We start from the raw sequence: 13,613 nt of genomic DNA, 5'->3' as shown, positions 1-13,613 counted from the left end.
GTGGAGACAGCAGCCAATTTCTAGCTGCTGGTTGTACGAACTTTTAGCTCCTAGGCCTTCTGGTGTTCCAGATTCTTGTACACTGCAGGGAGGGCTTCATGCCAGAGACCACAGCCCCGGTAGTGACCACACAGAACTACATGATAAATCTTCACATTATTTGATTCTCTGGGACTAGATTTCTTCCAGCTGGAGATAACTAAGGAAGAAGAAGGTTACAAATTAACCTGAGTCAGTTTCTTATTATTAGCTTCTTTGGGGCAGACATCAGTAGCTTCCAACAGTTGAGACAGGTTAAACTATAGGACTTCACCATAATCTTGCTCCAGATGGTATGTTACAATGAATGATAGACTCTGGTCAAATTCCACAAACATTTATTAGCAAGCCATTATACAGCCTATTCTGTAAGCTCCATGACATCCCAGCTCTCTCTCTCCACAAGGCACCTTACCTGTTCACTGAAGGCAAACGCTGCAGAATACTAGGGTATGATCTAACTAACCAGGTTAATCAGCCAAGTGGAGTCAGTTACAGATGTACTTCTCACTGGAGCCCCGTAGCTTGTGCCTCAGTTTCCTCATCTATAAAATTAAAGTGATAATAGTTCCTCCCTCACAGATTGTTATAGAAATTTAAAAAGCTGATGCACAGTACCTGATACTTATGGAAAGCTCTATTTTCTAGCACTCAGAGACGCTAAGATGTGTGAGAAATATCCTCTACCCTCAAGGAACTAATAAAACTTCTGTAGAAACAAAACAAATATGTGGAAAAGTTATACACTAATGAAAGAGGGAACAAATTATTTCAATTCCACCCTTCCAAAAAGAGGATCTTTGAAAGTGCCCGTCCAATTGTACAAAACACAATTGTTATGAGTTTAAGAAATGTTACAACTTTTCTCAGGAAAATTTAACTTCCGGTCTCTAAGTACTCTCTTCACAGTCAAAGGAGAAAAGTTTATCTGACCTTTGAAAATGGTCAGATTTCCTATTTCCTGAGGAAATTTCTCACAATTGGCTTGACTTTAAACTCACATTTAACATTTAATCCTCAAATGTTTGCTAATTATAAATTTATATTTACAAAAGCTAATTTACATTGGCTTATTTCTGACCGTATATTAACCACAGAACAAATAGGGCCGTGCTAGGCAGTTCCAAGAAGAGGCTGTGTAAATGAAACCTTGACATGCTCCTGTTTTCTGGAGAACTAAGAGATAAAGGGTTTAGAAAATAGGAAGTTACCATAGTAGAGAGAAGACCAAACACGAACTCCTGAAGACAAGCAGTAACTCTGTTCTCTTCAGAACCCCATTAAACTGAGAATAAAGGAATAATGTTTTAAAGTTATAAACCCCTCAAAGACAAATACAGGAGAAGAAAGGAAAAAAAAATCAGAATTTTAGAGGATGGAAAGCAAACAGATAAATGGGTAACTTAGAGCACAGAAGTTAAAACCTGACTTCCTGCAGGGAAGAAAGCCAATAGGAAGACAAGTCAGTTTTCCTCTGAAGAAGCCCCAAAAGGTTAGAAACTGAGGAACTATGTACCTATGAAGGGGAACCTCAAAAGGAAGGTAAGTAACAAGTCACTGATGCCAACCAAGGTCACTGAGGTCAAATCAGATAAAAATTCCACCCGGGAGATCAGCGCAGAAGAAGGATGGGATACTTAAGAGTTAGGACAGACAAAGGTCCAGAGTCCAGGAAGTCAGTCTGAATACGTCAGTAGTACCCATGGTCATAGTACAGAAAATAGCCTGATTCTAGAAAGGCATTTGCTTGCTCAAGGAATTTTTGAAGACAGATAAACTCATTTAAAGTTAAGCTGGTTGTCCAAGAAACCAAATCATTTAGACTTTTGATAATGTACTCTGTGAATGAATGTTTTGTATTTATTTAATGTGGAAGCACTGTTAACTAACTTCCATTTAATCCAACTTGCCTGACTTAACCACAACTTTCATTCCGTCTGTAAAATAAATTAACTGATGCCCACACCCTTCTGTTCTACTAACTTAAGCCCACTAACTGAGTAGTATTATTTACCAAGAGTCAGTTGGATTTGTTCTTAAACTTCTTTATGCCAGTTGTACAACTGTAATTATGTAATTTAATTATTATATAAGTCAATAAAAATGGAGTGCTAAAGGGACGAGAAGCTGTTTCTATGGAAACTAAATTGAGACTAGTGGTCATTCTTGGCAGGTTGGACACTTGCATTTATCTCCTGCCTCTCAAAATCTCACTAAAATGAAGGTAAAGGCACAAAAGGGATTAAACCCACAGGGCTAAGAATAAGAGAGGTGATACATTAGACTTGAGCTGTTGACAAAATTTTTGGATAGACTAATTGGTAATTAATTTTGTTTCAACTTGTTCCACTCTGCAAGCATCTATAGGGGTTATTGTTGTTTACTTGCTAAGTCGTATCTGACTCTTTGTGATCCCATGAACTGTAGCCCATCAGGCTCCTCTGTCCATGGGATTTCCCAGTCAAGAATACTGGAGTGGGTTGCATTTCCTTCTCCAGGGGATCTTCCTGACCCAGGGATCAAACAAGCATCTCCTGCATTGGCAGGCAGATTCTTTACCACTGAGCCACCAGGAAAGCCCATTTGTAGAGGAGAAAGCCTCTAAAAGCAAGTTGAGTCTTAAATATAGCTAGACAGTACACTTTAGTTTGAAAATCCCAGGCAGCCCCAAAATGTAACCCATAAAACTGTTGTCTCCTCTTCCTTTTGAGTTTCCCACCAAAGATTCAACTGACACAAAAATATAAAAGAATTTACTGATTTTGTAAGGAAGGTGAATAAGGGAGTTCACATTGGTCAGCATTTCATTTGAAAATTCCTCCCAGGTCTGTCTCGTCTCCTAGATTTCTCTCTTCTTTACTCCCCTCATGATGTTTTTATCTTTTACTCTCTTCCTTCCCCACTCTGCAGACCAATTTAAGTATGCCCAAGATAGGGAGAGAAAAAAACCAACATGTCACTGATAACTCTCCGCATTAGAAGATAGAAAGACATAGGGCATCCCCAGGGGCTGAGATGGTAAAGAAGCCATAAAGGGATTCATTTTTGAAAAATTTTTAAAAAATCACTCAAAAAACCACTCATTGGGGGAAAAAAGCAAAAGATATGCAAATGGAAAGACCATTTTAAAAAACCCTAATGCCCTTACTCGACCAAAGATAAGCACTAATAATATATTGGTATATTCCCTTGTGGATTTTTTTCTTTAAAGACAGATACATCTAACCGTTATAAAAATGAGATCTTAGTACACAATATGTATGGCCCACTTTTCTACTTAATATATTCTAAACAGTTTCCACATCAAATGTATCTCTGCACCATTATTTCCCAAGCTTTTTAAATGTTTTTCAAACTTGGAGAAAGGGTGAGAGAATAGTTCATCCTTAAACCCTTAAACCCTTCAGTAGAATATTGCTCTGAACATCTCACTTTTGTGCACAGTTCAGGTCTTCTGATCAAAAGATTTACAATCAGTTCAAGAACATTTGTATAAGGAGCTGAAGGAGATCAGAATGTGCACCCCCAAGTACGCCACATTGGCATAAGGACTATTTTGAGCTGAAGGCAAGTGAAGAACAGCAGATGCAGAAAAGGCTCTCTCTCCCCCAATCTGCCTAAATGCAGGGCATAAGTTTCCCTTTGTGAACGTGTCCCCCTCCTGTCTGTTACATCAGGAAGAGCAGAATAACTCTTAATCATCAGACACAAGTTGACTAAACTCATCAGAGCCCAGAGATGGCAGCTACATAACAAACTTTACTAAAAACAACCCTTAGTTTCCATCAGTTTTCCCCACATGCTTACCTTCTCACGATTTACTACCCATAAAAACCTGAATCCACTTTCCTTTCTCTTGGCACTTCTCCACAAATTTATTGCTCTTTGTTAAAATGGGTCTGATCACCTCTTTGGGATTTTTCACTTCATTTCTGTTAGGCCTCCCATATGTATATGAAGTAAACCTTTTTCTCCTGTTAATCTTTTGTCAGTTGAATTCAAAGGGTGCCAGATACTGAACCTAAGAGGGTAGAGGACAGAGGATATTTTTTTCCCTCCCCTACAGAGACATTACAGGGTAGTAAAGCTTAGATGTGTTTCTCTCCCCAGAGATGGTTCAGAAAAGTAAAGATATCTCCTTCCCCTCTTGGAGAAGACTGCCTTACACTCTAGAATAAAGACAAGGTCACCAGCAGCCAAACATCAGAGTTTCCTAATTTCAGGGCTTGTCTCCTGTAATGCACTCCCCTGCATAGGCAGGTACTATCTGGTCCCCACTATGTTGCCCTGTGTGGATGGGACTTGGGAGCCAACATAAGATACTGCTCTGGCCACTGCTTTTGCCATAAATAATAAACTGTTTGTGCTTTCAGACTCAGAGGGCTTATTATTTATATTGAACATATATATATAATAGTATAATATCTATATAAATAACATTTACATTATATATTTATAGAACATACACATCTTCTTTCTGCCCCTCTATCTGGACCCAGACCAACCCGCCCACACATACCCTAAGTCACAAAGTGCACCCAGAGAGATCAAGCTCTGCCCTGCTTCTCTTCCTTGGAAACCCCACATTCTATCTACATAGTCCAGGCCCCAGTTCATGTGTGCCCCCATGGTGTTCAAAAGAAAAGAATGTCTCCTCATTGAGAGACTTGGGTGGAGAAGCCAGCTCCCTCATCACAGGGTGTTGGAACTTGGGCTGGGTAACAGAGAGCAAAGCCTTGAGGTTGCCCTTTGGGAGGAAGACCCCTCAAACTGGCAGTAATGGTCTCCATGGACAAAAATCTGGGCACCTTGCTGCTGTCGGGCCCTAAAAGAAAACTATGTATTAAAATATGAGAGTGGTGACGAGTGTGTAGGCTGCCTTGTTAGCTTGCAAGTGGAGCTAAAATTTCAGACCTTTTATAGTTTGACTTAACAATCATATCATTTGCCACATTTGCCCTTTGCTCACAATTTCTCATGCTTGTCCTCTCTGTTACACACACATACACAGACACACACACACACACACAAACAGTCTCTAGTTGTGCTGAATCATTTGAAAGTAAATTTCTGCAAAATCATTTTTAAAGTCTGAATCGAATACTATTTTAAACCTCTATCATAATTTAACCAGTCTGTACTGTGAACATTTATTTATGACAGTTTGATATTATAAATAGCACTGTGATGAGTATTTATAACTAAATCTTTTTCACATCCTAAATTCCTAAAGATAAACAGATTCACAGACACAGAGAACAGACTTGTGGTTGCCAAGGGGAAGGGGAGTGGGCAAGGGAAGGATTGGGAGTTTGGGATTAGCAGGTGCAAACTATTATACATAGGATAGATAAACAACAAGGTCCTCTATATGGGCACAGAACCTAAAAAAGCGTGGATACACACACACAAACATCTGATTTACCTTGCTGTATAGCTGAAACTAACACAACATTGTAAATCAACTATACTTCAATAAAAAAATTTTTTTTAAGTTAGCTAAATTCCTTAAGATAAATTCCAAGAAGTATAATTATTGGGTCAAAGGACATTTGTGGTTTGAAGGTTTTCATATGTATTGCCAAGTTGCCTTTCAGACAGTGTATCTATCAATCTATACATTTAGTAGCAAGGTTTAAGAATACCCATGTCATTATATCCCTGCCAACAGTATCATTTTTAAAGAAAAGAGAGGGCATCTACCTCATTATTTTAATCATTATTTGCTCATAAGTGTTACTGATCTTCATTGGTGTGTTCATTCACCATTTACAAGGAGACCCATTGCCTGAAGCTAATCATAGAAAGTCATCAAATACTAAGTTATAAATAGTTATCTCATAGGCTCTCATAGAGGGCATCCTCACTCCCCATTGGCTCAGGTGTCAGTTTCCTCAAGCTCAAATTCTCAAAAGAATAATGTGATACAACCTTTTCATGTTAGGTCATATCATTGGCCATTCTAAGGGCTAGCTAACTGGAAGTTTGGAGCAGAATTTAGAGCTTGAATTCTTTTATTCACCCCTCCTTTTCTCCAAGTTTTTGTATGGCAGTGAAACTAGATTAGGAAGGTGGGGAATCACCTCAGCACTATCGCCCACGTGGCCGTTAACACAGAGCCCTCCACTTGAAAAGGTGCCCAACATCACTAATTATTAGAGAAACATAAATCAAACTACGATGAGGTACCACCCTACACCGGGCAGAACGGCCATCATTAGAAAGTCTACAAATAGCAAATGCTGAAGCGTGTGTAGAGAAAAGAGAGCCCTCCTACACTGTCGGTGGGAATGGAAATTGGTATAGCCACTATGGAAAACAGTGTGGAGGTTCCTCAGAAAACCAAAAATAGGATTACCAGATGATGCAGCAATGCCGCTCCTAGGGAAATGCCCAGACAAAACTATAACCTAAAAAGATACTAGCACCCCTTTGCTCATAATAGCACTATTCACAGTAGCCCAACCATGGAAACGACCTAAATGTCCATCAACAGATGACTGGATAAAGAAGGTAGGATACATATATACAACGGACTACTCAGCCATAAAAAATGAAATAATGCCATTTGCAGCAACATGGGTGCAACTAGAGATTATCATACTAAGGGAAGAAGGTCAGAAAGAGAAAGACAAATACCAGATGATATCACTTGTATGTGGCATCTAAAATAGGGCACAAATGAACCTCTCTACAGGTTCAAAGAAACAGACTCACAGACGTAGAGAACAGACTTGTGGTCACCAAGCGGGAAGGGGAAGGAGGGAAGGACTGGGAGTCTGAGATTAGCAGATGTAAACTATTACATACAAGATGGATAAACAAGATGGGTGTTACTGTATCACATAGGGAACTATATTCAACATCCTGTGATAAGCCCTAATGGAAAAGAATATGTATAAAAAGAACGTCTGTATGCCTATAACTAAATCACTTTGCTATACAGCAGAGATTGGCATTAACATTGTAAATCAACTATACATCAAGAAAAAAAACAAGAAATGTTAAAACTCCAGAGAGCCCTATAAGGGTATGTTTTGGAGTGTGTGACCAGCCATGAAGATTGCTGACATTTGGATGTCCACCTTCCTGCACTGAAGATAGATTGTCCAATAGTACAGTATCAGAATTACACCCTCTTCCCAATCCACAATCACAGGCAGAGAAACTAGGAAAGAGAGAGAATGGTGCCCTGAAGCTTCAGTCTGGCTGCCTTTCAATCTATGACTCTACGCACAGTCTCTCATCCCCCAGTTAAAACATGGCCCAATGGATTTCACAGATCATAATCATATAACTCTTTCTTCTTCCCTGTGGGGCCAGATGTATATTTTTTTCTGATATTTCCTGTGATGGGTACCTTTCATTTTTGGTCACCCAGTATCTAAACACCCTTCCTATTTGAAGGGAATTCCAATAAAGAAGCTCAAGGGTAGGGAGATAGCCCCTTTCCCAGAACCATATGCTCCTACCTAAGACCTTGACTCTGGAGTAACACAGAAATAAATGGCAGCTTAGAATCTTTCCAGAGGTGATAGAGGAAGCAATAATGGCAGCGTCCAATGCCCAATGGCAGCTATGCCAATGACAGAAGTTATTGGATACTGACCAGATTCTTCCTGTGCATTGATTTTCAGATACCTAATTTCCCTTGGCGCTTGTCGATGTTCCAAACCTTATTCTTCAGCTTTTTCATCAATTTTGTGAGCTGCCCAATGTCCATTCAATACACCCCTCTTCTAACTAGTCTGTTTTGATCTTCACTGTTTCAATTCATACATAACCCCTTCTGGACAGAAGTTGCCTTTTCTATGGAGATGACAAGATGATGGAGAGGGGTGCCTCCCTATCAACTGCTCCTAGGTCATGTGCCCAGCTTGAGTCCAGAAGTATTGACTGTCCCGAATGTGTGATAACAGTCTTAGCATCTCTATACGCATTCCTATCTGTAGTCAGAGGGATGAGGATCATAGGGTACAAAATATGTCTACTATCTGTTACCAGGTCTTTGCCTGCCTTAACATCTTTTTTAACCCAGATTAACTACAATAGCACCTTAGAAGATCATCCTCACGCAGTATTTCCCAACAGGATGTCTCTTTTATTATTATTATTACACATCATTTACATATATTTAACATACAAAGTATATCTAACATATAAAGTATAAGCAAGAAGCACCCAAAACAAGACATTTTAATGAATGATCACTAAGGGAAAACCTATGTAACCACCATCCAGGTCAAGAAATGAAGTATTTCTATTACTCCCAGGACCCCTCCCCCTGCCACTCTCCCTAATACTTGTGCCCCTCCCCACTATTTGCTATCAGGGTAAGTATCCACTGTCCTGACTTTTGGGATAATTTTTTTTTTTGCTTTCTTTATAGTTTTGCCACCTGTATATGAATTCCTTAAGCAATCACTTCATTTAGCCTGATTTTGAAGTTTAGAGAAATGAATCATAACTGTGCATATTCTTCTACGCCTTACTTCCTTCACTCAGTGTTGCTTATGAGATTCCCCTGTGTTACAGTTGAATGGAGCAGCAATTTGTTCACCTGCATTGCTGTGAAGTACCCATTGTAAGATACTGTTGCTGTTGTTTAGTCACTCCGTCGTGTCCGACCCTTTGCAACCCCGTGGACTGCAGTACTCCAGGCTTCCCTGTCCCTCATCATCTCCCGGAGCTTGCTCAAACGTATGTCCATTGAGTCGGTGATGACATTCAACCATCTCGTCCTCTGCCACCCCCTTCTCCTCCTGATTTTAATCTTTCCCAGCATCAGAGTCTTTTTTAATGAGTCAGCTCTTCACATCAGATGGCCAAAGTTTTGGAGCTTCAGCTTCAGTATCAGTCCTTCCAATGAATATTCAGGCTTGGTTTCCTTTAGGATTGACTGGTTTGATGTCCTTGCAGTCCAGAGGACTCTCAAGAGTCTTCTCCAACACCACAGTTCAAAAGCATGGTAAGATATACCACGGTTTACTTACTTATTCTATCGTAGACTGATGTTGTGTAGTATTCAGTGTGGACTATAATGAACAATACTGATTTAAGCAGTCTGGTTAACACAGACTTAGTATTAACTAAGTTGCTCAGTTGTGTCTGACTCTTTGTGACCCAATGGATATGTATCCTAGGGATCTTTAAGGCCATGAACCTAGCATTAGAAAAAATAGTCATGGGATATGTATATCTTTGACTTTCCTAGATAATGCCAAGCTGTTTTCCAATGTGAATGCGCCCACCTGCAGTCTGCAAGTTTCTACCACACTATACCCTCACCAAAAACTGATGCCATCAGTGGTTCATTTTAGCCACTGAAGGATGGCTAATTGTATCTCACTAGGTTATAACTGTCATTTCCCTGATTAGTAAGGAGTTGATCTGTATTTGCATACTTACTGATCATTTATGTTTTTTCTTTGGTAAAGTCCCTGTTCAAGTCTTTTGCCCACTTTTCGTGGTGATTATCTCTTACAGATTTGAAAAAGTTTTCAAACATTGTGGAAACTAGTCCTTTATTAATTACACATGTGACAAATATCTTTTCCCACCCTGTACCTTGCTTTTTTTTTTTGCTTGTTTTATGCTACCTTTTGATGAACAAAAGTCCCTTAATATAGTTAAATTGTAGCAACCTTTTTGTTTGAAGTTGGTGCTTTTTATATCTTGTATTAAAATTCTTTCCTTACCTTTGAGATGATATTCTTTTGTACCAATTCTCCTATACTAATCTAAAAACTTTAAATGTTGATTTTTCACATCTTGATTCTAGAAGTGATTTTTGTATAGACGGTGAGGTAGGGAATTTTTTTCCCCATGTGAATATCCACTTGTCCTAGCATCATTTATTGGAATGTCCATCTTTTCTCTACTCTCTGTCATACCTGAAGTTGACTATATATGTGTTGGTCTGTTCCTGGGATCTCCATTCTGATCCATTAGTCTATTTATCATCCCTATGCTAATACTATTCTCTCTTAATTATTATAATTCACAATAAATGTTGATATCTTGTAGAGCAAATTCTTCCAATATCTTGGCAATTTTGGGACCTTTAAAAATTTCCATATAAAAATCTCAATCTGCTTCTCAAATTACACAAAAATAAAAACAAACAACTACTCGTGAAATTTTGAGTAAGACTGCATGTAATTTATAAACTAATTTGGGGAGAAACACCATCTTTACCATACTGAGTCTTTCAATCTAGGAACTCAGTATGTCTCCATTTATTTAGGTCTTCCTTACCATCATTCAATAATGTTTTATAATTGTCTACATAAAATTGGAACAGTAGCACAGAAGCCATGTAATTAATTATACACACACGTTCAAAATTGTTGTTTTCCTGGTAAACAGAACAGTTCATCATTATGAAAGATTTTATCTCTAGTAATGCTTTTTGGCTGCCATCAACATAGATGTATTCAATGTAGTAGTTTTCAATTACTGCAGTAACAAATTATCAATACCAAAAACTTAGTCATTTAAAATAATACAGATTTATTATCTTACAGTTCTATATGTCAGCAGTCCAATAGAGGATTCACTGGGGTAAAATCAAGATGTTGGTCGGCCTGCAATCTTTTCTGAAGGCTCAAGGGAAGAATCTATTTTGTTTTCCAGATTCTGGGAGCCCCCTTTCTCCACCTTCAAAGCCAGATAAAGATGCATGTCACTATTTCTTCCATAGTCACACACCCTTCTGACTGATTCTGATTCTTCCTCCACCTCCCTTTTATGATTAAGGGGACCCACCCAGATAATCCAAGATGATTTCACCTCAGGATCCCTGACTTAATCACATCTGCAAGATTCCTTTTATCAAAGAAGGTAACTTCTATGGTCTGAATCTCTAGGATCCCCCTCAAATTTCATATGTTGAAATCAATGGATAATGCCTTAGATAACTCAACTTGATCAGTCTCTCAGTTGGTCCTAGCACTGGTATTAGCATTCTACCTTCACAGAAATCCTGGCTTTCAATTTTACTGATTACTGTTCTCGTTTCAATTTATTGTTCTTTACCATCACCAACAAAAGTCCTCTCTCCACTTCTGATCCCCACTTAGAGATATCCTTTAATGATTTCCCACAAACTCACCAATGGTTTACAAAGAGTGCTTATACTTTTTCTAATCTTTGGGGTTTTAGCTCTATCAGTCTCAGTCTGTCTCTTTTGGTAATGGAATGTGATAGGCTGAATAATAGCCCTGCCCCAGATATGTCTATGCTTTAATTCCTAGACCGTTACTTGTACAGTAAAGGGGACTGGCCATGTGATTAAGGATCCTGGGATGGGGAGATTATTCCTGACTACTTGGTGGGGCTTAATGTAATCTCAAATGCTGCTATAAGAGAGAAGCAGTGGAATAAAATTAGAGAAGGCGTTCCAACAACAGAAGGAGAGATTGGAGAAATGGACCTGTGAGTTAAGGAATGCCAGCTCCTAGAAGCTGGAAGAGGCAAAGAACGCATCCTCCCTTGGAGCCTTCAGAAGAACCAGCCCTGCCAACACCTTGACTTTATCCCTGAAAGAATCGTTTTGGACTTCTGACCTACAGAACTTGAAGAGAATCAATTCCTGATGTTTCAAGCCACTAAGTTTGTGGTAATTTGTCACATGGGCAGTAAGAAACTAATAAACGGGAGTTGATTTACTTTACAGATAATACTTTCAACCTATAACTATTTAAGAACTTGATTCATTATCCTGTCTTAGTTCTTAAATTCCCCAGTCTAGTACTCAAGCCTCAACTATTTATTTAAACTCATTTTCCTCACTTCACCTTGGTTATCCTTCTGTAGACACATGGCTGTATCCTATTACATTTCTTACCTTCTATCCTCTCTCACTTTAATGACATTCATACTTGTTGTAACATCTCCCTTACTGTCTTTATAATTACGTTGGAGACACATCTTCAAGAAGCTTTTCCTGACCTCTCTGTCCTCACAACAATATTGCTTTGTGATTCTCAGAAATGGGTGTTTACTTAGACCTCTCTAACTTGTTTAACATCTTGATTACTCTTTGAATGTAACAATTCTCTCAACAGGAGACTATAAGATACTCGAGGCAGATAGCATGCATTCAGGATCTGTTGTTTATATTGGCTGTATTTGATTTCTGTTGCCACTGTAATAGATTATCATAAACTGGGGGATAATTAGACTTCACAATTCTGTGAAGTCTGAGATTAAGGTATAAAAAGGCAAGTCTGTACTACCTCTGGAGGCTCTAAAAGAGATTTTTGCATCTTTCAGATTCTGGTGACTGTCAACATTTCCCAATTTGTGGTTCATCATTCCAGTCTCTGCCTCTGTTGTCACACTCCTTCCTTCTCTGCCTGCTAGTCTCTTTTTCTCCCTGTGTCTATTCTGTAAGGATAAGTGATTGCATTTATGGCCCACCAGGATAACCCAAGATTATCTTCTCATCTTAAGATTTTTAATTTAATCATATCTGTAAACACCCTTTCCCCAAATATAGTGACATTCAGATACTTGACATCGTTGGTGGGTGGGGGGTGGGCATTTTTCAGCTTACCATAACTGCCCAACATCTATTCTCGTCTTCTGGTAATGACTCCCTTAATACTTCTTCTAACTGGTAACACTGTCCTGCAACTAATACATTGTCATTTCAGCTGGCTCCCTCTACATAACCTCTGAAAAACCAAGTACTTATCTTTCATTTAGGGCCATGAGCCCCAGTGCAACCTCGCAGATGCTCCATAAAAAAAATATTTGCTGGTATGAATAAAGAAGTATTGTATACCATCATATGTACAGTGGGTTCCCTGATAGCTCAGTTGATAAAGAATCCACCTGCAATGCAGGAGACCCCCATTTGATTCCTGGTTCAGGAAGATCCGCTGGAGAAGGGTACCCATTCCAGTATTCTTGGGCTTCCCAGTGGCTCAGTTGGTAAAGAATCCACCTGCAATGTGGGAGACCTAGGTTCAATCCCTGGGTTGGGAAGATCCCCTGAAGAAGAGAAAAGCTACCCACTCCAGTATTCTGGCCTAGAGAATTCCATGGACTATACATTCCATGGGGTTGCAAAGAGTTGGACACGACTGAGCAACTTTCACTTTCATACGCATAGTAATTACTCTAAAGAGATGTTTCAGCTCAGTTCAGTCGCTCAGTCGTGTCCGACTCTTTGCGACCCCATGAACTGCAGCACGCCAGGCCTCCCTGTCCGTCACCAAATCCCAGAGCCTATACAAACTCATGTCCATTGAGTCGGTGATGCCATCCAACCATCTCATCCTCTGTCGTCCCCTTCTCCTCCTGCCCTCAATCTTTCCCACAATCAGGGTTTTTTCAAATGGGTCAGCGCTTCACATCAAGTGGCCAAAGTATTGGAGTTTGGGTATCAAGTAATTGATGGTTAAGAGACTTCCACAAACCAAAAAACCCTTTTACAAAGCAATGAATGGAAAGAGGGGTCTGCTGGTTGAAGCAGTTTCCACACTCTGTCCTGGTTTCCTCAAGCAGACGGGTTTTCCATATGAGCTAACATCCCTCTAACTTAGAATACTGTAGTGGAAAGGTGT

This window comes from Ovis canadensis, chromosome 1 (assembly GCF_042477335.2).
Source record: "Ovis canadensis isolate MfBH-ARS-UI-01 breed Bighorn chromosome 1, ARS-UI_OviCan_v2, whole genome shotgun sequence".
NCBI classification, from domain to species: Eukaryota; Metazoa; Chordata; class Mammalia; order Artiodactyla; family Bovidae; genus Ovis; species Ovis canadensis.
The sequence above is the reverse complement of the archived record's forward strand: the minus strand, read 5'-3'. Positions refer to the sequence as shown.